Here is a 25,320-nt window from a genome sequence, read left to right as displayed (position 1 = left end):
CAGACTAGGGTTTAAATCAGAGTTGTAGCCACCGGCCTACCCCACGGCCACAGCAACACAGGATCCGAGCTGCGTCTGCAACCCATACCACAGCTCATGGCAACGCCAGGTCCTTAACCCCATGAAGGAGGCCAGGGATTGAACCTTCATCCTCATGGATACTAGTCGGGTTCTTTAATTGCTGAGCCATGACGGGAACTCGCCGGGTTTTGTATTTTTAATTTGCATTTTGCTTTGTCTTTTTAAAATGCAGACTTGAGCTAGGAGAAGAGTAGAAAAGACTGAGCAGAGATGAGGGACCACCGTACCTCCTTTATTAGGCAGTTTTTACTGTGTGTCTGTCCTGCCCAGGGCATGGGTGCAGGCTCTCCAATCCTGGCTTAAAGTGTTGTTTGACGTCATGATGTCAATATTTGGCTGTTGTAATTAAAAAAAAAAATGGTAACTTTTGTCGGCTTGTAAGATTGCCCCCAAAAGGCTCTTTTTGTAATGGTATATTGTTGCTCAAATGGTGAGGAAAGGAGCGTATGTTCCTTAGTTTGTCGAGACTGTATTGCCAAGTGTGTGGGAAGGGCTAGAAATGGAGATGTCCCCGTCATGTCTCCATATGCTGTCCACCTTTTTCTCTGGCTGATGGATCTTTTGACCCCTCACTGAATGAGCAGAGTTCTCGCAAGGACGGTGGAGTCATGGTGAGGAACCCCGGCCTCTGTGTCCAGCTGAGTTCCTCCGAGCTCCACATAAGTGTCTGGGCTTCGCTTCTTTCTCAGCTGTTCAGGAAGAATTACTGAGATGGTTCACGGTAACAGAATGTGCCCCAGGAAACAGGCCTGTGAGCTGGAAGAGGAAAGACCAGTGGGTTCTCAGAAACCTAACACCAGCTCTTCCCAGAGTGACGGGCAGCAGCGGAGGTCAGTGTGGCCTCAGCCCAGAACACAGGACTGTCCAAGGGTGTGGACTTGTAAAAAAGATGTATTTATAGACAGTGCTTGGGGGCTAGAGCTGGTCACTGTTCCCTGGCGGGCCCCAACCTCAGATAGGCACTGGGCTGGCTCCAGAGTTTCACTGCCGTGTCTTGAGCTGGGGCTGAGATGACAAGTCCTGGGGGTCCTTGTCACCGACCTGAATCTCTCTGTAAGGTCAGTTGCTTTACTCTGCAACATACATAGAGAAGAATATATGAAACATATGAATAGTTGGAACATCAGGGAAGCCAACAACCAGGCGAGGAAATCAACATTCTGAACATCTTAAATATGTTAGACGCTCCTCCCTGTCACCTCAGAGTTGTGATAAAGTCTTGATTTTTTATTTTAACCAGTCCTTGTTACCTGTGTATGCGTTCCTAAACAATGCAGATGTTTGTTGATGTATTTTTAGTTTTGAAACTTGGGGACCAAGGACAAACACAGCTTCGGGGAAGGTCCATGTGGAAACGGTTTGGCAAAGGATTCCAGGCACAGCCCAGTTGAGAACTCTACAACAGCTGTTAGCATTGCTGGCTGCATAGTCATCAGCCGTAAAAGCTGATTTTCTTGCTGGTCCCTGCCCTCGTGCATCACTCTGTAAATGGGATTTGCTCCTCAACCCTATTTATCTAGGGCTTGTAGAAAGTTCAGAGAGAAAGATGAAAAAGGATTCCTTATATTAATTAAGTTGGATTTTTTTTTTTTTTTTTTTTTTGGTCTTTCTGTCTTTTTAGGGCCGCACCCACAGCATATGGAAGTTCCCAGGCTAGGGGTCCAATTGGAGCTGTGGCCCCTGGCTTAAGCCACAGCCACAGCAACACAAGATCTTGGCTGCGTCTGTGACCTACACCACAGCTCACACCAATGCCAGATCCTTAACCCACTGAGCAAAGCCAGGGATTGAACCTGCGTCTTCATGGATGCTATTTGGGTTCACTAACCACTTAGCCACAATGGGAACGCCAATTAAGCTGGAATTTTTAACCAGAGCTACAGAGACATTTCAGGGTGCTCATGAACCCTTTGAAACTGAATCCATTATGTTCTCCATCTGTATGCAGAGGTCTGTCATATTTCCAGCCAAGTTTATGGACCATCCTGCCCCATAAGGATAGGGAATAATGTGGCCATTGTGGTAGGTCGTATTTTTTTAATTTTTAAAATGAATCCTGAGACTGTTGAAGATGCCTTGAAAAGTGTGTGAGTCTCCTTGTGTGTGAGTCTGGGCTGGATTTTTACCTCTGACTATGCCTAACTTTGGAAAGGGGACCTCATAATAAGTTGTACCCTGGATTGTCTAGGCAGAATCTTTGGCCATTCTGTGGGTTGCCTACCAGGCTTGGCATTTTCTCCAAAATTTGCATCTTGGCCTCTTGACCCAGAGTAACTAAAATGCCAAAATGGAGGGAAAAAAACTGGAATGGTTGCTGTAGTTTCAAAACAGATGACCTCACTGCCTAAATTCTCCTTCATGCAAAAGAAACCCTAACTTTTGCCCTTATAAATAATAATGGACCTTTGGGGAAACAGGTCCAAATACTCATTTAGTGCGGGTGGGGGCAGATTTGTCCCTCCTGCAGGGAACTGCCTAGAAACAGAATGTGATTGTTGTTACACCAGCTTTGTAGTTATTTCCTAAGAGAGATGGCAGTTTAAAATGACTGACATTGACTTCTTCAAAGTAGGGGAGTCATTAGGCTTTGTATAAGCTGACTTAACGGGAGGTACTTTCAGCTTGTTTCATCAATGTAGGGGGATTTCAGAATATTCTAGCTGAAGGACACCTGAGTCTTAGCCCGTCCCTGTCCTTTTATGGGTGAGTTAGTGGAAGATAAGCGAGGTGTTAGGCATGATCTGCCCAGGGTTGCACCGATGTGTCAGGGTCAGCTGGACTTGCAACCCCTCGGGGAAGAGGTGACCATTTCCATGATTATAGCTTATATATACAATTAGATGAAGAGTCATTTCTTGAAGATAGCAGTGTGATCATTGATTTCATTTTAACAAAATGACCTTTAACAACAGTCTTAACCCCCTGAACTTTGAAAGGGAGCACCTTTTAGGATCTCCAGGCATTTCTCTGGAGGGTTCTGGTCTTTTGGATCTGTAAGCCTGATGTATGGAAAAGGAGCTTTTGTTTTGGTTGTGTGCTGATTATATCTCATAAATGCGTGATTTTTAGGTTGTGAGGTTTTTCGATTTTTCTTCTTGGACTCAAATGTGAACAGTTCTGGGGTTTTCTTTCTCTTTTTCTTTTGTCTTTGAAGAAAACCAGGAGTTTCAGTTTGGCTGTTGAAAGTCTTTGGGGATTAAGGAGAGAGAATTTAGGCGAACAGTTTAAGATTTGGAACTGTAGGCTGCTTTGTCTCTTCTCCTCTGTTAAGAGCCAGGACGAATAAGAATAACATTTATTGAGAACCTGAGTTTCATGATGGAAGGTAATACACAGGTAAACGTAAACTTTTTATAAGCTTGGTTCTGTGATTCCCCTCATGGCCTTGCCATTACACACTGCTGATTTTGGGCAAGGCCTGTCTTTTCTGAGACTTCGTTTTTCTCATCTGTAAAAGGAGAGGTTGAGCCTGAGTATTTCCAAGGGACTTTGCAGCCACACGTCTGGACCCTACAGTGGGTGTCTGCAGAGCGGCTGCTCTGGAGCTGCTGCTAGTGGGATGGAGCCTCTGCCATCATCGAGATCGAGGGCAGAGGAATTGCCGCCTGTGACACTGCATGGTGCTCCCAGACCACTGACTGGGCGTGGTGCTTTCCTTTTCTCCCCTCTTTACAGTCTGAACCCTGCTAGTGTCATTTAATGCTGGGAGAATGATGCTCACCTGCTAATGTGTGCCATTTGTCTTTTTTTTTTTTTTTTTTTTACCAGTGCGCTGCTGGAGGGTAACATCTGGACGGGGCACCTGGTCCCTTGGATGCTCTGCTGCCCGCAAGTTCCTGGATTGACTTGTCGAAAATAGTAAGTCGTCTCTATGTTTCTCCTTTGGAACCTGAGGGCTGGAGGGGTTGTGGCCAGGAAACAAAGCCCAGCTGATAGACTGCCTCTCTCTGTAGCCCTCCTCAGGCACACCCAGCTCCAGAAGCCTGGAGGGTGGCAGCCATGACTCCAGACATGGCCTTTCTACTCTCGGTCACAGGGCCTTCTGGATCTGACTCCTCAAAGCTGCTTCGTTCCACCCCAGAGCCCAACTTAGGAGTCTTGGTTCTCTATTCTCAGTGGCCTCCAGGCAAAGATTCTTGATGGTGGCAAATGAGGGTGCTTGGTGTTTCTTAGGGCTGATGGCCCTCTTCCCCAGTGTGCTCTTTCTCATCCATCACACCTTAGCCTAATGCCACCCTGGAGTAAAGCCCTTTATAGAGAGGACTACTCTGACTGCCTCATTTAAAGACAACTTTCTGTCACCGCCAGGTGTTCCATCTCCTTCTCTCTCAGGCCCTTCTTGCGCTTTCTTTGCACTTAACATAAGGTGGGTCTCTCGAGTCACTTGGTAGACCCCTCATTCATTTGTGTATCGAATATTGATTACATACTATGTGCCAGTGGCTAAGGTAGGCATAGTGTGTGCTGTCGTGGAATTGCCATGCAGAGAGAGAAAGATGAAATAAAACCTAAGTTAATTATCATGGTCCTAGCTGGATGGACTGTTTCATCCTAAATGTACTAAAGCACCTGTCACCTGCAGGTCTAGATAAACTTCAGACCTTTGATAGGGTAGATCTGGGTGGGGCTTGTATTTCTAAAAAGGTCCAGGTGATGCTAAAGCTGCTGGTTTGCAGATCACACTTGGAGAAGGAAGATCCAAGGGTCCTGATGCCTGTGAGACTTGTCCTTGAGTGTGATTCTTGGTGAACTGCCTGAGGTGTGTGTCTGTAAAGTCTCCAGAGACCGGGTGGGAGCTGGTCGGGTCGGTCGTCTCTTTCAGCCATGTGAGGCTGAGTGGCCTGAAAATAGGAACCCAACCGAAGAGTATGGGAGCCTGTCAGCCTCAGCAGGGTCTGTGAGCTCATCCCCTATTTTTATGTGTTGTGGTATTGTCAGTGAAATCCTCCCTTTTTCAATTTATTGATATGGACCCTCTAGGAGGTCTTCGCAGTTGTGCCTACTTTGAAGTTGGCATGTCTGAAAATACTGAGGCTCTTTTTTGTTTAAGAACATGCTGCATCATCTGGGCTAATGGGGGCTGTTGAGAAGAAAGAGTATGTTGGAAGCTGGGAACCGACCACGGAAACCTTGGAGCAGGCAGAGCAAGGGTTTTGGGGGCTCAGCTGCTGCCAAATGGGGTATCTTGAGTCCAACTGGTGAGTTGGCCCCAGGGACTGTTCTGAGATGCTGGTGTGTTGGTGCAGGCTCAGCATGGCTGCAGCCAGACCTTTCAAAAGTTGAGTTTAGTTTTTACAAGGAGCCAGAGTGATCCTCCACCTGAGTACTTAATAGTTCTAATGGCCATTTGTGGAGTGCTTACAGCATACTAGGTTTCAGGCTAAGTGCTGGGCATGTGGCATTGTGCCTTAACCCTCCCAACCACCCGTAAAGCAGGCAGTCACCCTTTTGCAGAGGGTAGGATTGAGGTCAGGGGTGAAGGAGCTTGCCTGGGGTCACGCAGCAAGTGGGGTCAGGGTCCAGCTAGGTCTGCTGGACCTTTCTTGGGGCTTTACCTCTTCTTGTTTTTACTATCCTACTAGAAATAGGATTTTACTCCTGGTAGCAAGATTGGGTTGCTAATTATTTGTGTTATTAGCAAATAGAGGAGGAGCTTGGTCAGTATGGGGCAGAAATGAACAGGGAAAAGACAAGTGCATTTTGGAGGCTAACTTTTTGCTTCTGCCACTCTGCCCGGGGACAGGTCTTTATGGGGACTGTGATGGCTGCCAGTGATCCTGAGAATCAGGCCTATAACCTAGTCCTTGATGGCTTAGAGCCAGAGGCAGTAGGTGAAGGGTCAGGTTGATTCCATTGTTCTTTGAAGACCCTTTTTTTTTTATTCCACTTGATAGGATTTCTATATCTGACCATTTTCAAATCATCTCATTCTGTTCAAGGTTATTTTGTCTATTTGGTATCAGATACACAGTTTTTTAGAGCTTTATGGGTTTTAAGTTTTGAATTAGGTTCTCTGGTTTTGGTTTCATGAGCTGAGTTTGTGTATAAGCAGAGCTACTTGCCAAATACAGAATTAAGTTGAATCCACAGAGCTAGGGATCCAAGGCAGGATATATACTCTTGTGTTTTAGGCAATACAGGAGCTGTGCAAGTAGACTTGGGTTGCAAACGCTGTTACCAAGTCTATGTCCACACCTCCCCACTGAAGTGGTAGAGTGGGCCCACCCATGAAAGCATGGAACTGGATCTTAAACACAGGCTTTTGCATCCAGAGTCAAGGATCTGGAGCTGGATTCACCTCCCAGCTCTGCAGTGGGGAACCTTGTGCCCATGTCTGGGCTTCCGTTGCTCATAGAAGCACCAGTGTCTAGTGGCTTCCATTTGGGGGGCCTGTTTCCTCAACAGGGAAAGGAAGGTGACTTTTACTAAGCAGAGAGAATTGTAGATATGATGTTCTTGGAGCACTGTGTGGTCACTCTGGCCTTTCCTTCTTCAAGGACTGACTGAAGTGTCCCTTTCCACCTGAGTCTGGGTACATTCCTTCCTGCCAAGCTCTTTGCTCATGTCTGAAGCTGGTTTCCTTGAGGAAATGAGCCCCTTGAGAATAGGAATTAATGCTTCATCCATCCTGTATCCCAGAGCCCAGTCTCAGCCTTGGGCTCAGTAAATGTTTGTTAAGGAACCCAATGATTCCGTTGGTTTATCTACAGCCAGTGTGTCAGGAGCGTAAGGCCTTCGTAAGCACTGATGATGAATCCCTGAGCAGACAGAGTGGTGGTAATTGTGGACAGATGGGTCTCTGTGATGACGAGTCTTCATATATAAACAGTGGTGGTTCTTTGCCTTTTGTGGACCCCGGAAGTCCCCTTCTCTGGGGTCTTCAATTGTTTCTGGAAATGGGAGAGAGTAAACCAGCAAAGGGGTAGAAGAGGTTAGATGAATGTTTAAAATATTTTCTGGAGTTCCCGTTGTGGTGCAGTGGGATAGGCGGTTTCTCTGCAGTGCTAAGAATGTAAGCTTGATCCCCGGCCTGACACAATGGGTTAAAAGATCCAGCATTGTTGCAGCTTTGGCTTAAGTCACAACTGTGGCTCTGATCTGATTCCTGTTCAGGGAACTCCATAAAGTGTGGGGCAGCCAAAAAAGATAAAGAAAACAAAGTACTTTGTTACGTGTAACAGGTTTCCTTTAAAAGTACGTTTTTTAAAGAAATACAAAGTTACAGGAATACCTTGCAAGCTGTTGATACTGAAGAAAAGGAACAGACCTAGAAGAAGTGAAGAGTGCTGATGCCCTCGTAATGAGTCTTCTCAATGGTAGCTCCAGTCAAGGTGTCCAGTCTTTGGGACCTATGCGTCATGCTGAAGGGTTGCCAGGCTTGGGACTGGCTCCCCTCTTTGTACCAGATTTACTTTAAAATAACAAATTATAAAGTAAGAACATGCACACAGATGGATGCCAGGGGGTGGAGACACAGGCCCCTCCCCCTTCAAATGGCGTGATAAACAGGATTCAGATATTTCGTGATTTGCTATCCTTGCTTCCTGCCTCTGACTCAAGGCAGGATTCTGTCAGTCTCTGTCATTCAGAATGTCCCAATGCTAGTTAGAGCGGGCATTGCTCATGAGCACTTGGGGTGGGGGGGCACAGAAGGATTTTGCCTGCAGCCCATGGCTGAGTGCTCAGAGATAGCCCTGTCCAGGAAAATGGGATGTTCTGATCCATTTTATTACCTTGTCTGAAACTGTGGGGCCATGGTGATACCCAATCACAACTCTTTGCCTCATTTGGGACCCTCAGAGCCATGTTTCTTTTTATTACGAAAGAAAAGCCTGGAGTTCCCTTGTGGTATGGTAAGTTAAGGATCCGGTGTTATCTCTGCCATGGCTCAGGTCACTGCCGTGGCGCAGGTTTGTTCCCTGGCCCCGGAACTTACCCATGCCGTGGGGGTGGCAAAAAAAAAAAAAAAAAGAAAAAGCCTAAAAAGCATGGTTTCTCTTTAAAGGCCTGACTAACTGGGGATTTGCCAGTTTTTACACTTTGTTCCTCCTCAAAGACCAAGCTGTTCCCTGCTTTAAGAATAATAAAGGCTACTGTTAATACTGTTTGCTCTTTGTGAGAAGGAAAAACATTTTGAAGTTGGTATCAGGACTCTTCTATAATGTCCTCATGATCCTTTGCGTGTGAGAAAGCATGTTTTTTAAAAACAAAATTAATGTAGTAGGATAATACTCTGTGCAATGTATTTTGAAAATTAATAATGGGCATTGATTTCATGCTAATACAATCCTATATTAAAAGACGGTTAATGATTTTTCTATTAATTTTATTTTTTACACGAAAAGGTAAGTTATATGACCTTTCATTTTCCTGTTGTTGGTTGACTTAACTTCTTTCCTTCTTCCTTTTTTTTTTTTTTTGGTAATTTTGTGGTGAACGTTTTTGAAACGCTTACTTGTAGACTATGTAGGCATTTCTATAAAACTACAATGTCAAAAGATAGGCACCTTTAAAAATTCACCTTGAAAAAGATCTAATTTGGGTTCCCAATGATCTAAGGGCCATCACTAGCACAGAATGTTGATCTTGAAAATTTTTGTCATTTTGAAAGCTAAGTATAGAGGAGGCTCCAAAGAAATATGACCATGTCAGGTCTGGGAGTTCATTGGGCTTGAAACAAAGTCTCTAACCAGCAGGGGTTGCCAGGATGTCCTCTCTGGTTGTTGCAGCCTTTAAGCCATCTCCGGACTGACCGTGTCCTCTATGAGGGCTCCTTTTCTCTGCATCCCTCCCTTTTTTGTTTATACCCAGCAGTGCTGAGTGATAGATGCCTAGGAGCGTGTGTCGAAGCACGTGGCAGAGGGAAGAAGTGCGTCAGGCTGGAGACAGCTCCTTGCTGCCCAGGCACCCATGGCCCCTCTCCCTTCTCCAGTCCCCTTCCTCTGTTCCTGCTCAGAGGGAAGCTTCTGGGCATACTTGCTGTGGCTGTGCTGGGTTGTTTGCACCCAGGGTCTCCCGAACCCCAGAAGTACTCTGTGACATTTCAGGAGCACATTTCTGCACGGCAGAGTCATGGTCCCTCCTTGTCATTCGGCAGGCATCTGTGGCAGATCATGTATTTAACAGTAGTGGCTGATGACAGGGTGATAAAAGGCTGGTAAAATTCCCTGTGGGTGAGCTTTGCCGCCCTGCCCACCCTAGAATAGGCTTCTTCCTTCTGTATAGCAGCCGGTGCCCTGTCTGGCCAATCCCTGCACATGGTTGCTTAGAACAGTCCTCTCTTTTGGGTCAGAACCATTTCCAGTGCAAGTCCTTGGTTGATAGATGCTCTTTGCGGTAGTGGTGATGCTCTCTATCTCTGGATAGATCTCCTGGGCAGCCCACTTGGTGGGCTCCAGTTTTGAGTAGACACATTGACCGTCATCAGAAGGAATGACAGCTCTTTTCTCCTTGGTCTGTCTTGGTTTTCTTTGACCCTTTGGCATCAGAACTGCACTCCAGCTGTTGGTAGAATGAAGAAGTGGAAGCTATGGACAGGCTCTCCTCTAAAACATAGCATCTTGATAGTAGCTTGGCTTGGGCCTTATTGGTGAGAGACCGCATGGTAGTTAAGACAATAGCTGTCTTCCCAAGATGGTCTGTTCAGTGGAAATACTTTGATAGTAACAAATACCCTCAAACACTCTACTGAGAGCAGAAGCAGTCAGTTAAGTAGCTCTGCGATGTAGCTGGAGCGCGTCACTGCACCCATGGATTATACTTGGCAGCGTGTCCTTGGGCTGCCTGTGTGGCTCCCAGGAGATGGAAGAGCAGATGCATGGAGAGGATGTTGGAGAAATTTGAGAGGAGGGGAGGGGGTGATCCTTGTGCAGCAGCTGAATTTCCCTGGCTGGGTTTGGGCTTTGCTGCCTTGAGGTCACAACCCAGCTGCTGCTGCTTGGACCTGCAGTGGTTAGGATGACTCAGACATCTGGAAGGCGGCCGTGGTGATTGCACTACTGGATCAGAGGCAGCGCGAAAGCCCTGGGGGTGGGCGTGGTTGCCAGGGAGCGCTTACTGATGAAATGGATGCAATGTGGATGCTGGGTTCGGGGCCATTGGGGTTTGCCAATTACTGAGTAACTTGGGAGCCATTTTACTTTTATTACTAAAAAAAGAAAGGTTAGAGATCTGGTAGCAAAATACTCTACTGAACAAGGGCAGATGATACCAGATAAGTTCAGTCTGACCTGGAGGTTGTTAGTTTTGTGAATTGATTGCCTGTAGAGATTTTAGGTGTTTCCAGGGGTGCCCCCTGGGGCTTCTAGGAGATCAGGAAGCAGACTCTAGGCTCCACTAATCCTGTTTGTTGGAAAGGATGAAAACCCACTCACTTCCAGACTTGAGAATAAGGCCTGTATTTCTATTGCTATAATCACAAATGATCACAAACTTAGTGACTTAAAAGGCCATCAATCTATTTTATCTTGTGATTGTGTAGATTAGAAGCCTGATGCAAGCCTCAGTGGGCCAGAATCAAGGACTCTGTTCCTTCTAGGTACTCTAGAGGAGGATCCATCTTTCTGCCTTTTGCAGCTTCTAGAGGCCACCTACTTTCCTTAGCTGGTTTCCTCCATCTTCAAATCCAGCTATGTTGTAATCTCCCTCTGACCACAACTGGGAAAGTTTCTCTGTTTTTAAGGACCCTTTTTGACTCCTGTGGGCCCAGCTGGATAACCCAGGGGACACTCCCCATCTTGAGATGCTTTGGTTAATCACATCTGCGGAGTCCACTTTGCCATGTATTGTAGCATATGCTACAACAGGTTCTGGAGATAAAGACATGCAATGTTGGGTACTATTGTTCTGTCTACCCATAGGGACGGGCAAGTGTGGTAATTTGCCAGGTTTGCAAGGAGGTTAGTGGCAGAAGTGGATCCAAATGATCCAGGCCCAAGTCTTTCATGTCCTGCTGTCTCCCACACTGTGTTATGCCTGGTGGGGGTGGAGTGGTCTCTGTGTCAGGCTGTACCCTTCACCGCAGCCAGTTTGTCTCTGGATAAGAGGCTCTGGGCATGATAAGGACAGGAGGAGGATGCTTTTAACTATGGGGAAAGGGGACAGCAGCATGGGAGCAGGGGGTGGGGTGGGTGGCTCCCCTCCCCATTCTGTCTTACTGGGTAAGAGTTCATGGTCTCTCTCTCTCTCTTTCTCTTTTTTTTTAGGGCCACACCTGTGGCATATGGAAGTTCCCAGGCTAGGGGTTGAATTGGAGCTTCAGCTGCTGGCCTGTACCACAGCCACAGCAGTGCCAGATCCAAGAGGTGTTTGTGACCTATACCACAGTTCACAGCAATGTCAGATCCTTAAAACCACTGAGAGAGGCCAGGGATGGACCCTGCATCCTCATGGATACTAGTCAGGTTTGTAATCCGGTGAGCCAAAGGGGGAACTCCCATGGTGACTCTTTTATCACATTGTATTGATAGCCTGTTATTGTCAAGACTCCTATGCCAAGGAACAGAGACCCAGGTGAGGTAGCTAAAATGAAGCGGTGGTGGGGAGGTCTGTGGAGCTGTTCAATGCATTTGCTGATGGCAGCCAGTCTTTATTGAGCATTTGCTGTATACCTGAGAGGTGCCCACCAGTGCACTCATACGTGCTCTAAGGAGGAGCTCTGGGATGTCTCTCCCCAGTGCTACCACACTCCTACTTAGCAAAGCCGGATCCACTCCTATGGCCACACCTCCTGTGGACCCCTCACACCTGATGCTTCCCTCTGTTCTGCTCTGTGCCTCACAGCTTCCTGGCTCAGTCTCTGCCTCTCAGTTCCTAATTCCTGGGAGATGAATCTGAGTGGCTGATCTGGGGCCAGGTACCCAGCTGGCTTGGAGGTGGAAGTGTGGCACAAGTCACCTGGGTCTGTGCTGGGTGGATCATTGGAGATGAGTTTACTTTGAGTGGGGGCCCTGCGTTACTGAATCCATTTGTTGTAGAAATGGTATTTACTGTAGGTGAAGTTGTATTGGTGTGGTTTTAAAAGATTTTATTTTAAAATAATCTCAAACTTAAGAAAAGTTTCCAAAATATAAAGAACTGTATAGCCTAACCTAAATTCATCAAGTATGAATATTTTGCCACATTTGCTTAATTCTTCTCTTGTGTGTGTTATCTTCATTGAACAATTTGAAAGCAATACATGGCATGCTCCTTGACCCCTAAACAGTTTCATCGTGTCTTTCCTAAGAACAAGTACATTCCTTTCTGTAACTACAGTTCAACTAGTAAAAATGGGACATATGACGTTGATATACTATGATTAAATAAACAGTTGATATCCAAATTTTGCTGCATAACACAGTAATGTCCTTTATCGCAGTTCTTCCCCGACGGATTAAATTTAGGATCACGCAGATTTTATCCAGTATCACGTCTGTCATCCCCTTTAATTGGGAACAGTCCCTCTGCCTTTTTGTTTTATTTTGTTTTTGATGACATTGGCTTATATTCTTTAAAAAAATGTCAGTTCCTAACACTTTGGATTTGTATGATAATTGCTCACCAGGAGATTGTTCATCGTTGTCAGGAATGCCATATAAAGGCTGTTTGGACTCTTTCTCAGTATATCATATCAGGAAGCACTCGATGGCTCTTTGTCCCCACACTGGTGATGTTAATGTGGTTAATTAACATAGTTGACCCTTTGGTTAATGTGGTGTTGAGTTTTATAATTTAATCTATGAGTTCCAAAGGAGGTGAGCATTTAAAGAGAATGTCTTCCTCCATTAAAGTTAAGTCTTGGTTTGCAAGTGCTTTTCACTACATGGGATGTCCCTAAAGCGGGCACCCTTGTTCTCTGCAGGGACTGTGCCTGAGTGTAGATGGAAGGGCTAATGTCCTTTGAGCCCGCACATAGGAAGAGTTTCCCCCAGGTAGGAACAGAATGTCTTCTCCGGCCTTGGGCCAAGAGTAAGAGTGCAAGAGTTCTGTGGACCCTGAGTTCTCTTTGACTATGTCTGATGGCCCTGGCTGCCTCCTTATTATCTGGGAGCAGAAAAGATAGATGGGGCTGAGGAGAAGTCTTGTTGTGTGGATTTGACAGTTCTGTAAATGCCGAAGATGATGGTCCAGGCTGCTGCCACCACACTCCTCTTTTGAGATTCTTTTCTGAAGTGGACTTGTTGAGCTGCTTGGATTTGCATGATGTTTGCATATTGGGCGTGTAAGCTCCCAGACTGATGATGGGATTCCTAAGATCCAGAATGCTTGCTCCAAGACCATTGGGAGATTGTGGGATTCTTTGTGGATGTGACTTTCAAGATTTAGGAGGCTGCATGGGAAGGATGTGCTTGCTGCTTAGAGCTCGGGACATTAGTTTGATGGTGGCCAGGATAACCTTGATGAAAGCTTTTCAAACCTGTTCTTCTCAGACTTGTTCTAGGTCATGGACTGTTTGATGTTGGACACTTGAGCTATTGTTCCCACTTTTTATTAAGAAGCAAACAACATGACCACATAGAATCTTGTTTTAGGGACAGTAAAATAAAATAAAAAATAAAAAAAAGGGGGAAATGATACCTCTAAAAATGAAATATTAGGAGTTCCTGTTGTGGCTCAGCAGTAACGAATCTGAGTAATGTCCATGAGGATACGAGTTTGATCCCTGTCTTTGCTTAGTGGGTTCAGGATCCAGTGCTGCTGTGAGCTGTGGTGTATGTAGGTCCCAGATGTGGCTCGGATCTGGAATTGCTGTGGTGTAGGCCGGCAGCTGTAGCTCCGATTTGACCCTTAGCCTGGGAACTTTGATATGCTGTGAGTATGGCCTTAAAAAGCAAAATAAGTAAATGAATAAAAATGAAATATAATAAATGATCACAAATACTTATGATGAGTAACAGTATATCTTGGGTGTCCTACCTAGTATGCTGCTTAAAAGCTGGAGGAATTCTGTGGTGGCTCAGCAAGTTAAGGATCTGGTGTTGGCATTGTTGTGGCTCAGGTCACTGTTGAGGCACAGGTTCGATCCCTGGCCTGGGAACTTCTGCATGCTGTGGGTGCAGCCAATAAAATAAAATAGAAAGAAAGAAGAAGCTGGGGTCACATACAAAGTCATGACATAGTCTCTGACCTCAAGGATATGGCCTTTTTATTAAAAGGACTATTACAAAGATTAAATTGATTTATGGATTCTGGGCAGTTGTAAAGCCTGAACGTATTGGTGGGGTTATTGCTGGGTGATTTGGGACACATTTGTCCATGTCATGAGAAGAATCATGACAGCCGGTCTTGAGCACGTCCCAGAGACAGCTGGTTGGAAAAATTAATACGCCTGGCCATATATTCCCAGAGGTTGTGCTTGTGCTTGAATTGGAGTAAAAATTATAGGCAGCCTTAGGAAAACTAGATTTGGAGACCTTCTGTCTTCTTCCAAAGAAGGTTAATAATTTAATTCCCTATCCTGTCCTTTGATATCAGCAAAAACTTCTCAGAGCTGTATATATCCTTAAATTTTGAAGATGCTGATAATTGCCTTTTGCTTTTCTGACTATGGGATTTTTTAAATTTTTTATTAAAGTATAGTTGATTTACAGTGTTGTGCCAATTTCTGCTGTACAGCATGGTTGACTCATTTATATGTATATATATGTGTGTGTGTGTGTGTGGGTATATATATATATATATACATCCTTAATACTCTTTTCCATCATGGTCTATCCAGGAGATTGGATGGAGTTCCCTGTTGATCAACCTTCTTGTTGATCCATTCTAAATGTGATAGTTGGTATCTTCTAACTCCAAACCCTCCAGTCTGTCCTACTCCGTCCCTTCTATGCCTGAGGAATTTTTGCGTGACAAAGGGGCTTTGACCAAGTATGCATCCATCTGTTTACACTGAGTCACCTGTGGCTAATACTGAAATGTCTGGTAGTGGTCGTGATGAGGCTAGGTGTTGGGGAAGGTACAGAAAAGGGAGACTGAGATTCATGGATGAGGGAGGACTAAGATGTCTAGGGCATGAGAAGAATAAGATTTTGAGAAGAGCTGGAGCAAATTAAAAGTAAATACTCTGAAAAAGCAGTGGTGCCTCACTGACTTTGATATCTTCCAGGAGGAAAGAATTCAGAATAAGTGAGTTACCTATGTAATTGAAATTTCCCCCAATTATAGGCGAAACGGTTCTGTTTTTCTTACAAACATCTGAAGTACATTATATACTTTCCCACTTAAGAAGTAGTGGATAAGTATCATAATTTCACTTTTTCTCCTTTGTGACTCAGAATTCTGTGCAGGCTTGAAAAAGTGGCTACCCTCCAGACTGTTGGGACATATCAGAGGGGACAAGCCATGTACCTTATCTCATTTGACCACCCAAGTCTACCTCAGAACCCCTGGATGTTCAGATAGTACTAGGGCTTCAAGTAAGGAAGGAAAGAATCCAGGGTGCACCTAGTTGGTAGGTAGATTCTGACATGCTAGGAATTGCTCTCTTCTGTGACCTCAAGTTCATGGGCTTAGCAATGGTTTAGTTTCTGCTTAGAGGCTTTTTCTCATTGCTCAGGGCTGCTAGCTGTTCTGGGTCTGGGTCCGAACTTTCAGAGGCATGATGATATGGAGAGGTTAATGCCAGTGAAAGACGATTTCTGTTACTTAAATTTCCTGAGTGGCAGGGCAAGCCCACATCAGGGTCATTACCAAGGCCAGGAGGGAGGAGAAAGCCTTGGCCAGAGCCTTGATGGGCATGTCCATAGGAAAGGCAAGGCAGGGCATAGTCAACAGTCGGGAACTGGCTAGTTTAAATAATCCTGGGGGGCTTTGGGCCATAGGGGTTGTCTCTAGGTGCCAAGTGCCTGGGCCTGGGATGAGTTATGGGCTTGATGTGTGAGAGCTGGATAAAGGAGGTGATGGTGGAGGTGGAGGGAAGGCAGACTGTGGATTGGCTGGATTGATTGTGTATGAGGGATACAACTGGCTGGCTCTGGTAGGGGCCATCTCTCCCCAGGGCTAAAGCCCCAAATGCCAGAGCCCAAGAATATAGAAGATGAAGAAGTAGTTCATGTAGCTGTCCCTGTGATGAACAGACGCCACGTAGACAAATCCAGAGTCTACAAGAACACAGTGAGAACAGTGCCCTGTCGCAGATGGGAGGAGACTGCCAACTGCCTGTCAGATAGCTTTGGGGTCAGTACCACCTTTGGCTCCTACTCTGTAGTGCTTTGAGATGTATGACAGTGGGAGCCTCATTTCTCCTTTCTGCTGGAAAGAGGTGTCTCTGTCATCATTGGGGGTGTATCCTGTGTTTTTGTTCAGGAATGTACTTCAAGGCAGATGAAGCCTCATTTCACCAAGAGAAAATAAATAATTGACCTCCGAGAATTGGGGGAAGGGGAAAGCTGCATTGGTGGGGAGTTTGTTTACCCCTTAATTGCTGGTATGTATTTATATAAGTGGCTGAATATCTAACACATGGTCATTTTATGAGCAAGCTAAGCTATGCAGAAGCAACTTACAAATTTTGTTTCCTATATAAGTAATCTGTGCTATTACAGATACATTAGGAAATCCAAATCAGTAAAAGGAAATAAAAATTACCCTCATAATCATGCTATCTGGAGAGATCCTTTGTTTTAAAAGTAAATAATTCTTTAATATGTAACTTTTCTTTTCCTTTCATTTTTCCTTATAGCTTCCAGGAAAGTTATAAAGGTTCTAAATTGTGAAATTTGCAAAAATTGTGAAATTCTTCTTTTTTTTTTTTTTTTTTAAAGGGCCTCACCTGTGGCATATGGGGTTCCCAGACTAGGGGTTGAATCAGAGCTACAGCTGCCAGCCTACAGCACAGCCATAGCAACGCAGGATCCGAGCAGCACTGGCAACCTACACCACAGCTCCCAGCAACGCTGAATCCTTAACCTACTGATTGAAGCCAGGGATCGAACACGCGTTCTTATGGATACTAGTTGGGTTCATTAACCACTGAGCCATGAAGGGAACTCCTTGTGAAATTCTTACGTGAACATGTGCAAATAAGGTTTTATTTTACCTGATCTATTGCAAACTGTTGCCTTCTGTTATGATGGAATCCTTGTAATCACAGAGAACTAGGTCAGTTCTTGCATTTCTGATGACCCTTGAGAGGTGGGTTGAGGCGGTGCTTTGGAAAGCATGTAATAGCCCAGTTTGATGTTCTGGCCACCTTCTCACTGTGTTGCTTTGGAGAGCATGGAGTGTTGGTGTGACCTTCCTGTTAGGGGTAGAAGGATTGGAAATCTGGAAATAACCACTTGCATTTGCTTCGTGTTCCCTTCTGCCTTCTTTGGGATGCTGGGTTGGGATATTTGTAGTGTGTAGCTGGAGAGCCAGATAATGGGTATAAATCATGATCTGGGAAGTTTGGTCCCTGAACAGCTGCTGCCCAGCTGCAGCACTGGTAACGCAGCAAACAGTAAACTTTCGTCTGAGAATCTTCAACTGTGTCAGAAATGGCAGAGCCATACCACCCCACACTTGTCACCCAGGTCTGGGTTCAAATGTAATGTTTCCTCACCATCTAAAAGCTGGGTGGTGCATGCTGGTTAGAAAACTCCTGAGCTTCAGTTTCTTCATCTGTAAAATGCTGGTAACCGACCCACTTGGTAGGATTGCTGTGAGAAGGGCACTGGACAAGGTAATGCAGGTGAAGCATCCATCCCCACGCCTGGCTCATAATAATCATGCAGTAAGTTACGGTCTCGGTAACTGTTTTTTATTAGGCGTATAAGATGAATTTGAGCATGTTATTGTTAGAAGTGAATTTGTTCTAAGCTTGTCTTATAAAAGGTTCTCCCATATCTACACAGCATCACCCTCTTTATTCTCCCACATAATAAGCTGGCCATCACAGAGGAGCCTAAGTCTAATGAAAGCACATAGCACCGAACCTCCTGGAAGGAGGATAGTGGTGAGGAAGGTTTTTAAATCTGTCTAAATTAGGGATGCAGCCCCTGTCTGCTGGGGTGATCCTGGGATTCCTTATTCTCAGGAAGACAAATGGTAGGAGGTCAGAGGATAGCAGATGGGCCACTAGATGTCACATGTACCTCTGTCCTCATTGCTCGCAGCAGTTTTGCTTATCCCAAGGGTTCTGAGATCCCCTGGGCTGGTGTGTTACCTCGGTGTTGGGGTGGATGCAGCCAAGGGGACGCCCTGGCCCTGCCACCTTCACTTGGGGCTGACCATCCCCAGGGCTGAGGTCCTGGGCTCTTGGCAAAATTAAATTACAGCCTCTGCTGATGGCTGGGCCTCAGCTGTCAGGGTCTCGGGGATTTTAAACAAAAGCATGAGCCTCTCCAGAAGTAGATTAGGGAGATGTCCATTCAAGCAAGGGATTTGTACATGTTCATTCTCAGAGCACATATCTGACTGCAGAAAGGCCTATGTGACCTTATTTAGAATAAAGGTTGCACTTTGTTAACCTTTTTTCCCTGAAGAAGGAAAAATCATTACATGGCAGAGGTTCAGGCCCCATAGGAGATTTCTGGATGATTCTCTGTTTTAGGAGTCATGCTTCCACAGATAGGATAAAATTACCAGGAACTCCTGTCACCACTGCATATTCTTTTTGTTGGCGGCGGGGAGGCGGGGGGAAATCCCTATTTCTTGCCTGTCCTAGGCTTTTGTCTGTCCTTTCCCAGTCCTCACAGATAGGGATTAAAAAAAAATTTTTTTTTAAAGAAAGAGGAAAGAAGATGTTCATTTGAAAAGACATCATGTGTGTGTCTCCCACCCTCCCCACCCCCGTACTTATTCAGTACTGGTAAGTGGTAAGTAGCTGCTCAGCGGATTCACTGAAAGACAGCTGTGATGTGGGTCCCTGACAGCCAGGGCAGCCCAGCTCCTCCTCTGAGCCTGCCTCAGATGCTACCCGCTCAGACCGCTTCCCTGGGCACCCCACCCCCACCTGGGCCCTCCCCTTACTCCCTTCCTGTAATCCTGTTGATGTTCACTTCCAGGAAGTCAGTATGGAGCAGGGGAGGGCATACCAAGGTGGAACTGGAGGACCCAAGTCCAGACACAGCCTTCACCAACTCCTTGCTGCCACTCGGAGCTTGAACTTTGTTCACTGCTCTTGCAATTATACTGTGCTGTCTCCGTCTCCCAGCTAGAAAACGGCAGTCCTGGAAGACAGGATGTTGGTCATCCTGTTATTTCCAGTTATTTATCTAGTCATTCATTTCTTTATACAATTACCCTCTTGGGACCCAAGAATAGAGAGAGAGATGAACATGATGCATTGTGGCGCGTGGTAGGAATTACAAGCTGCTGCTTCCCCCTTTTTTTCTTCTTTCCTTGAGTGATGTGACCCATGTATATACAGTTAAAGAAGCTTTGGATCTTTCTCCCCAGAGTATAAACTAGAGAGCCCTGCTTGTTGATCCTGACTATAATACTTTTTTTTTTTTTTTTGAGTGAAAGATTGAACTTTCACACATGTGATTTCATAAAATCCCATAATAACCTGTTTTTTTTTTTACCCCTACCCATATATTGCCTCCTGCCTTACCACTAGTAACCACTTTGTTCTCTTTATCTGTGAGTCTACTTTAGTTTATTTCCTAGTTTTCTGTATTAGATTCCACATTTAAGTTATGTAATACACTGTTTTTTTTCTGAGTTAATTCACTCGGCAAAATGACCTCTAAGTCCATTCATGTTGCTTCGAGTGGCAAAGTTTGATTCTTTTTTATGGCTAATATTCCATTGTGTGTATGTGTGTGTGTGTATATATACACATATACATATATACATATACACTGTGTGTGTGTATGTGTATACCACAACTTCTTAATCTGTTTATCTGTTGATGGACAATTTGATTGCTTCCATATCTTGGTTATTTAAATTGAAACCAGTCTTGGAAATACCATTCCCATAGGGAGCTCTCCTCTTTAGGGGTAAATGAGACCTCACAGTTGAACATCTTCCCGCCTTCTGCCAGGGTGAGAAGGGAATCACAGCTTACCACTTTTAATGAGATGGGTAGGAATTGGGAGCAAGAGGCTCAATACATGATGCACAATTTGAAGTGCCTCATGAAATGGAAGTGGATATAGAGAAACATGAAATGCTGGTGTTCCAAATGGGCCCAGCTCTGTCGCCTATTGCACCTGGAGACGGTAAACTGTCATATCATTCTTGCTTTTTCCAGAAGCGATTTTGTGTGTGAAAGCCCTGAAGGACCACATTCCGCTTGATCCCTTTTATTAACGAAATTGTACTTTGCAGTGAGGGAAGCCTTTTCAAGATTGGAGCCTGGAGGCATTGGGATGGTTAATTGCATGTTTGTCTTTTGGCCTCTTTCCAGTCTTTCATCATGGATGACCCCTTATCTATAATTTTTAGGCAGAAAAAAAGGAGTCCTTTTCCTCTTTGTGTGTTTTTATGAAGCTACACAGACAATGATAATGATCTAAGCACTAGCTTTGGAAAGCAATTACAGTGGATGAAAAGAGTCAAGATAGAGTCTACCACAGTCGTCGGCTCATGGAGGCTGTCATTCCAGGGATGACTGTGTTGATGTGACCAGTCTGGCCAGCTTAGCTGGGCATCCTCTTCCCAGCTCAGTGTCCCCATGAGTGTCTTCCACAGCTGTTGGTATTACCTATGTACAGAGAGAACTAAGCTATTTCCTGGGGTGAAGTATATGAGAGCCTTACTTCTGAGAAGGGCTCCGTATCTGTGGTTCACAAGTCTGGCTGCACCTGAGAACCACCTGTACAGCTTAGGAAGATATGACAGGGAATCCCATCTCCTAAGATCCTCGCTCACTAGGTTTCAGAGTATTGGAATTTGTATTGTTCAAGAGTTGCGTGTGTGTTGAGAATGCTCTGTCAGGACTGAGCACTGCTGGCCCTCCTCACCCTCACTGATTAGAGTGGGCCAGGGGTCCAGTAGCATCTGCATAACCTGGGAGCTTATTAGAAATGCAGACTCTCAGGCTCCCCGCCCCCCCTGCCCACCCCCACCCCCAGCTTCCAGAATAGAACTTGCTATTTAACATGGTCTCTAGGTGATTTGTGTGCACATTAAAGTTTGGAGAGTCCCACTCCTATATGGTTATGTGGTATTATCAGTGCTTGATGGTTCCTGGCAGTGGAAGGTTGATTCTATACATTTATGTATTTAGTTTACCAGTGCCTTCCCTCCTAAGGATTGGGCTGTGATTTGCATAGATGTAATTTTTAGAAATTATGTAGATCATCTCTTTAATGGATTGTAACTAACTTTTCGGTGCTTTGTCATTTATTGTTCAGTTCATACACACACAGTAATGTTTCATTTAAATACACTTAATCTATAAGGTAAACAAACAATCTTCTTCTTCTTTTTTTTTTTTGTCATTTCTAGGGCCGTACCCTTGGCATATGGAGGTTCCTAGGCTAGGGGCCTAATCGGAGCGTTGCTGCTGGCCCACACCAGAGCCACAGCAACGCCAAATCTGAGCCAAGTCTGCAACCTACACCACAGCTCACAGCAATGCCGGATCCTTAACCCACTGAGCGAGGCCAGGGATCGAACCCGAAATCTCATGGTTCCTAGTCAGATTCATTAACCACTGAGCCACGATGGGAACTCCTAAATAATCTTCTGTAACCAAAGGAGTTCCCGTCATGGCGCAGCGGAAATGAATCTGACTAGGAACCATGAAGTTGCAGGTTCGATCCCTGGCCTCACTCAGTGGGTTAAGGATCTGGCATTGCTGTGAGCTGTGTGTAGGTTGCAGATGCGGCTGGGATCTCGCATTGCTGTGGCTGTGGTGTAGGCCAGCAACTGTAGATCCAATCAGACCCCTAACCTGGAAACCTCCATATGCCTAGGGTGCGGCCCTAAAGAGGACAAAAGGCAAACAAACAAACAAAAAAACCCCTTCTGTAACCAAATAAAGAGGAGAATTCTTTGTGCTTCACTTTCCTTGTTCCTGCCTCTTTTCCCCCTTCTGCAAAGCTGCCTCTGGCTAGGTCTCCTTCCCTCCCCCAAGACGGAGGCGATATGCTCTTTCTTTGGGCTCTGATTTTCCCCCAGTGTCTGTTACTGCACTTGCCTGGGTGTGTTGGAATTTTTGTTGACATTTCTGATACCCATGGGGTTGAGGCCCTAGTTTTATTCATGGCTGCATCCCGTGTGCCTAGGGCATACCTGAGGCACAGTAGGCATTTAAGAAAAGTTGACGGTGGGAATGAGTGTACCCATGACATGAGGGATGGAGGGCTCCCTGTCTGCTTCTGAGTGTGGATGGTATCGGCAAGTGCACTTGTGTTTTCTCCATTGCTCCTTTCCCCAGATAGCAAGGGGATGAGAGTGAGAGTCGCTTCATTTTCCATTGGAAATCGTAATACTTGATTCAAGAAGATTAAGTCTCTGCGGTGAAACAAAATTAGACTAAATGAGTGCATATTTAATTAGATTGTTAGAATGGCCATTTGGAACATCTCTGGATGACTTGAATGCCCATTGGTGTTTTTCTTGGCTTCTTCTAGAACATGCCCTCCTAGGAATGCATGGCTCCTGCTTCCTTAGATGGGAAGAAGTCTGTTTCCACGTCCAGCAGTATCTTTGGGTTGATGATCTTTGGAAATGGTTCCATAGAGTTCTGTCCTTGAGTTTCAACCTCCCAGAACTCAACCAGCCATAGGTCCCTCAGGGATAGCAAGAGCCTCATTGCAATATGATTGTTTTTGCCTCCTGAGGATGGTTTTATGCCAAGAGACTCCACAGTCAGCTTAATAACCTTAGGCGACTCATGATTGAGAAGATACGTTTATTGTTGAAAACTGTAAAAACAGAATACATTCCAGTGTCCATCTAAATTCCTCTATTGGTGATGGGGTTGTAGGTTCTTCTGTTATCCTCAGCATCTGGCCCCTCTCTGCTGATGCTGGAGCCCTGATGGCCTTTTACTTGCTGTTTGAAAACTAAGGATGCACTAAGCTTTGTGTCTGGATTAAGAAATTAAAAATCTGGAATTTTATACATGTTAAAAATATAAGAATTCGATTTTTTTTTGATTAAGTAAATGCTCTGCTTCTATCTAATCTGAACTTGCTTTTCTTAATGTATTTTGTTATTTTGTCTAGGACTTTTTTTTTCTTTTCCAGTACAGTGGTGCAACCCCTAGGATCACCCACTGACCTCATCTGTGAAATTATTAAGAAGACTGAATCTCTGAGATCATTAAAAGGCTGACAGGCTCTTTATGTTTACACCTTCAGTAACTGTTTGAAGTTTCTTATCAACTTGTGCATAAACCTGGCATGGCTGAGGTGACTGAAAGGCATCCTTGGCTTTACAAGGAGCTAGGTTAAAGAAGCAGTAATACCGAGTATACTTACTGGGAAGTGTTAACTACTGAACTTGAAACAGAAAGCCTCAAAAAACGGCCCTGTTTTATCCACCTTCATTGTAGGATGAAGCATTTCACAGTGTGTGAACTTCTCAGAGAACAGATTCTTACACTTGAAAGCTCTTGAACTTAATTCATTAAAAATACTTTGGAGATCTGTCTAAACATTTCTTGTATTTCTTTGTTTGGAAGAGTGTGCACGAACAATGTTTTTCCTGATAATTCAGAATCATCATCACTTTGTGGCAACTGTGGCGCACGAGTAAGTGATTGGGTAGAACCATTTGAATCCTGCAAAGCATGTCCTGAACCTGTTGTGCAGTGTTCATGCTGAATCTCTGAGTCTTTTAAGCTCCCACATGATCAGGAGTCTGTTCCCTCCCCATCTATGTGCCCCCCTTTCTGGCTTTCTTAGTGGCTACTTAGAAGGGCCACTTGGCATGTTTGTTGGATTAAGCATATGCAGTGGCCAAAAATTTTGAGTTCAATCAGGAGGGACTTGCTTTCATTGGAAAGTGTGTTGGAGAATCCCTCTTGTGGCGCAGTGGAAACGAATCCAACTAGGAACCATGAGGTCGTGGGTTCAACCCCCAGCCTCGTTCAGTTGGGTTAAGAATCCAGTGTTGCCATGAGCTGTGGTGTACGTTGCAGATGCAGCTTGGATCTGGTGTTGCTGTGGCTGTGGTGTAGGCCAGTGGCTACAGCTCTCATGATTAGACCCCTAGCCTGGGAACCTCCGTATGCCGTGGGTGTGGCCCTAAAAAGACAAAAAACACAAAAAAAGAAAGGAAAAAAAGTCATTTGGGGAGTTTCCACTGTGGCTCAGCGGGTTAAGAATCTGAATAGTATCCATGAGGGTTGGGGTTCGATCCCTGTCCTCGCTCAGTGGGTTAAGGATCCAGTTTTGCCATGAGTTGTAGTGTAGGTGGTAGATGTGGTTTGGATCCTGAGTTGCTGTGTCTCTGGTGTAGGCCAGCAGCTGTGACTCCAATTCAACCCCTAGCCTGGGAATTTCCATATGATGCAGGTGTGTGTGGCCCTAAGAAGGCAAAAAATAGTTTTTAAAAATAATTTCACAGGTGAGGTCAGTGGGTGATCCTGGGGGCTGCATTACTGTACTGGAAAACATCTCACCAGGTGTTGGGCTATTGGATAACCTCTTCAATTTGCCTGAAGAAATGTTTTAAAATGTGCTCCTGGGTTGGTGACTCTTTCTTGGAGAGCCAGGATGGCCACAGCCTGCCTGTGTCTGAATATACTTCACAGGCATTCGAGGTATGTCCTGGTGTCAAATGATCCCCAACACCTGGTGAGATGTTTTCCACAAAACTTTTTTGCTAGGAGGATCTTTTTTTTCCCCCCCAAAGTTGAGTTCTTTTTATGGATAAATATTTCTTTTCCATTGGAGTTTCTGGAGGGCATGAACAATTGTTAAAAGAAATTTGGCAAAACCATTCAAGGAATTAATAGACTCTGGAGAGAGCTGTGTAGAGGTTGCTGTTAAACAGAGTAGAGATCTGTTGATGGAATATAGTGGAGTTTTAAGTCATTGATGATTAAATGGCTAGTAAAAGAGAAGATTTGATCTTTGCTACTAGTGCCTGTTAGGGGAGAATTACAGACATGCCATGCTAACTTTATGGAGGATTCTAGGACTAACTTGACATTTTTTTTTTTCTTCTGGGTCTACATTTATATTTGCAGTGTGATCTTTTTGCTCTCAGTGACATTATTTTACTTATTACAAAAAATGAAATAGAGAAATGGCTAGGTGGGACTTGAAACCAGGCTTCCTTTAAGCCAACACATTGAAATTGAGAAAAAGGCAGTACAAAAATCCAAGTGATGAAGTGTGGTGTGCTAAAATTTGCTGTTCCTTTTAA

The 25,320-nt window shown here is 44.9% G+C and overlaps 1 protein-coding gene across 17 annotated transcripts in view; it reads left to right on the top strand.

Moving 5' to 3' along the window:
* The window catches only part of TLN2 (talin 2), a 471,505-nt gene that overhangs the window by 91,335 nt on the left and 354,850 nt on the right, over window positions 1-25,320 (top strand). For 16 of the 17 annotated variants that reach the window (XM_084967307.1, XM_084967304.1, XM_021094340.2 and 13 more), the window contains one exon: window positions 3,850-3,939. The gene's annotated coding sequence lies outside the window, so the exon portion shown is untranslated. Of the gene's footprint in view, window positions 1-3,849; window positions 3,940-25,320 lie in introns of those variants that run through there. The other variant, XM_084967306.1, reaches the window with a different exon arrangement.

This window comes from Sus scrofa, chromosome 1 (genome assembly GCF_054392235.1).
Source record: "Sus scrofa isolate SSC_HxYL_T2T_F1_AM1 chromosome 1, Sscrofa_HxYL_maternal_Yorkshire_Landrace_v2.0, whole genome shotgun sequence".
Classification (NCBI taxonomy): domain Eukaryota; kingdom Metazoa; phylum Chordata; class Mammalia; order Artiodactyla; family Suidae; genus Sus; species Sus scrofa.
This window is presented reverse-complemented; position numbering and strand designations above follow the sequence as displayed.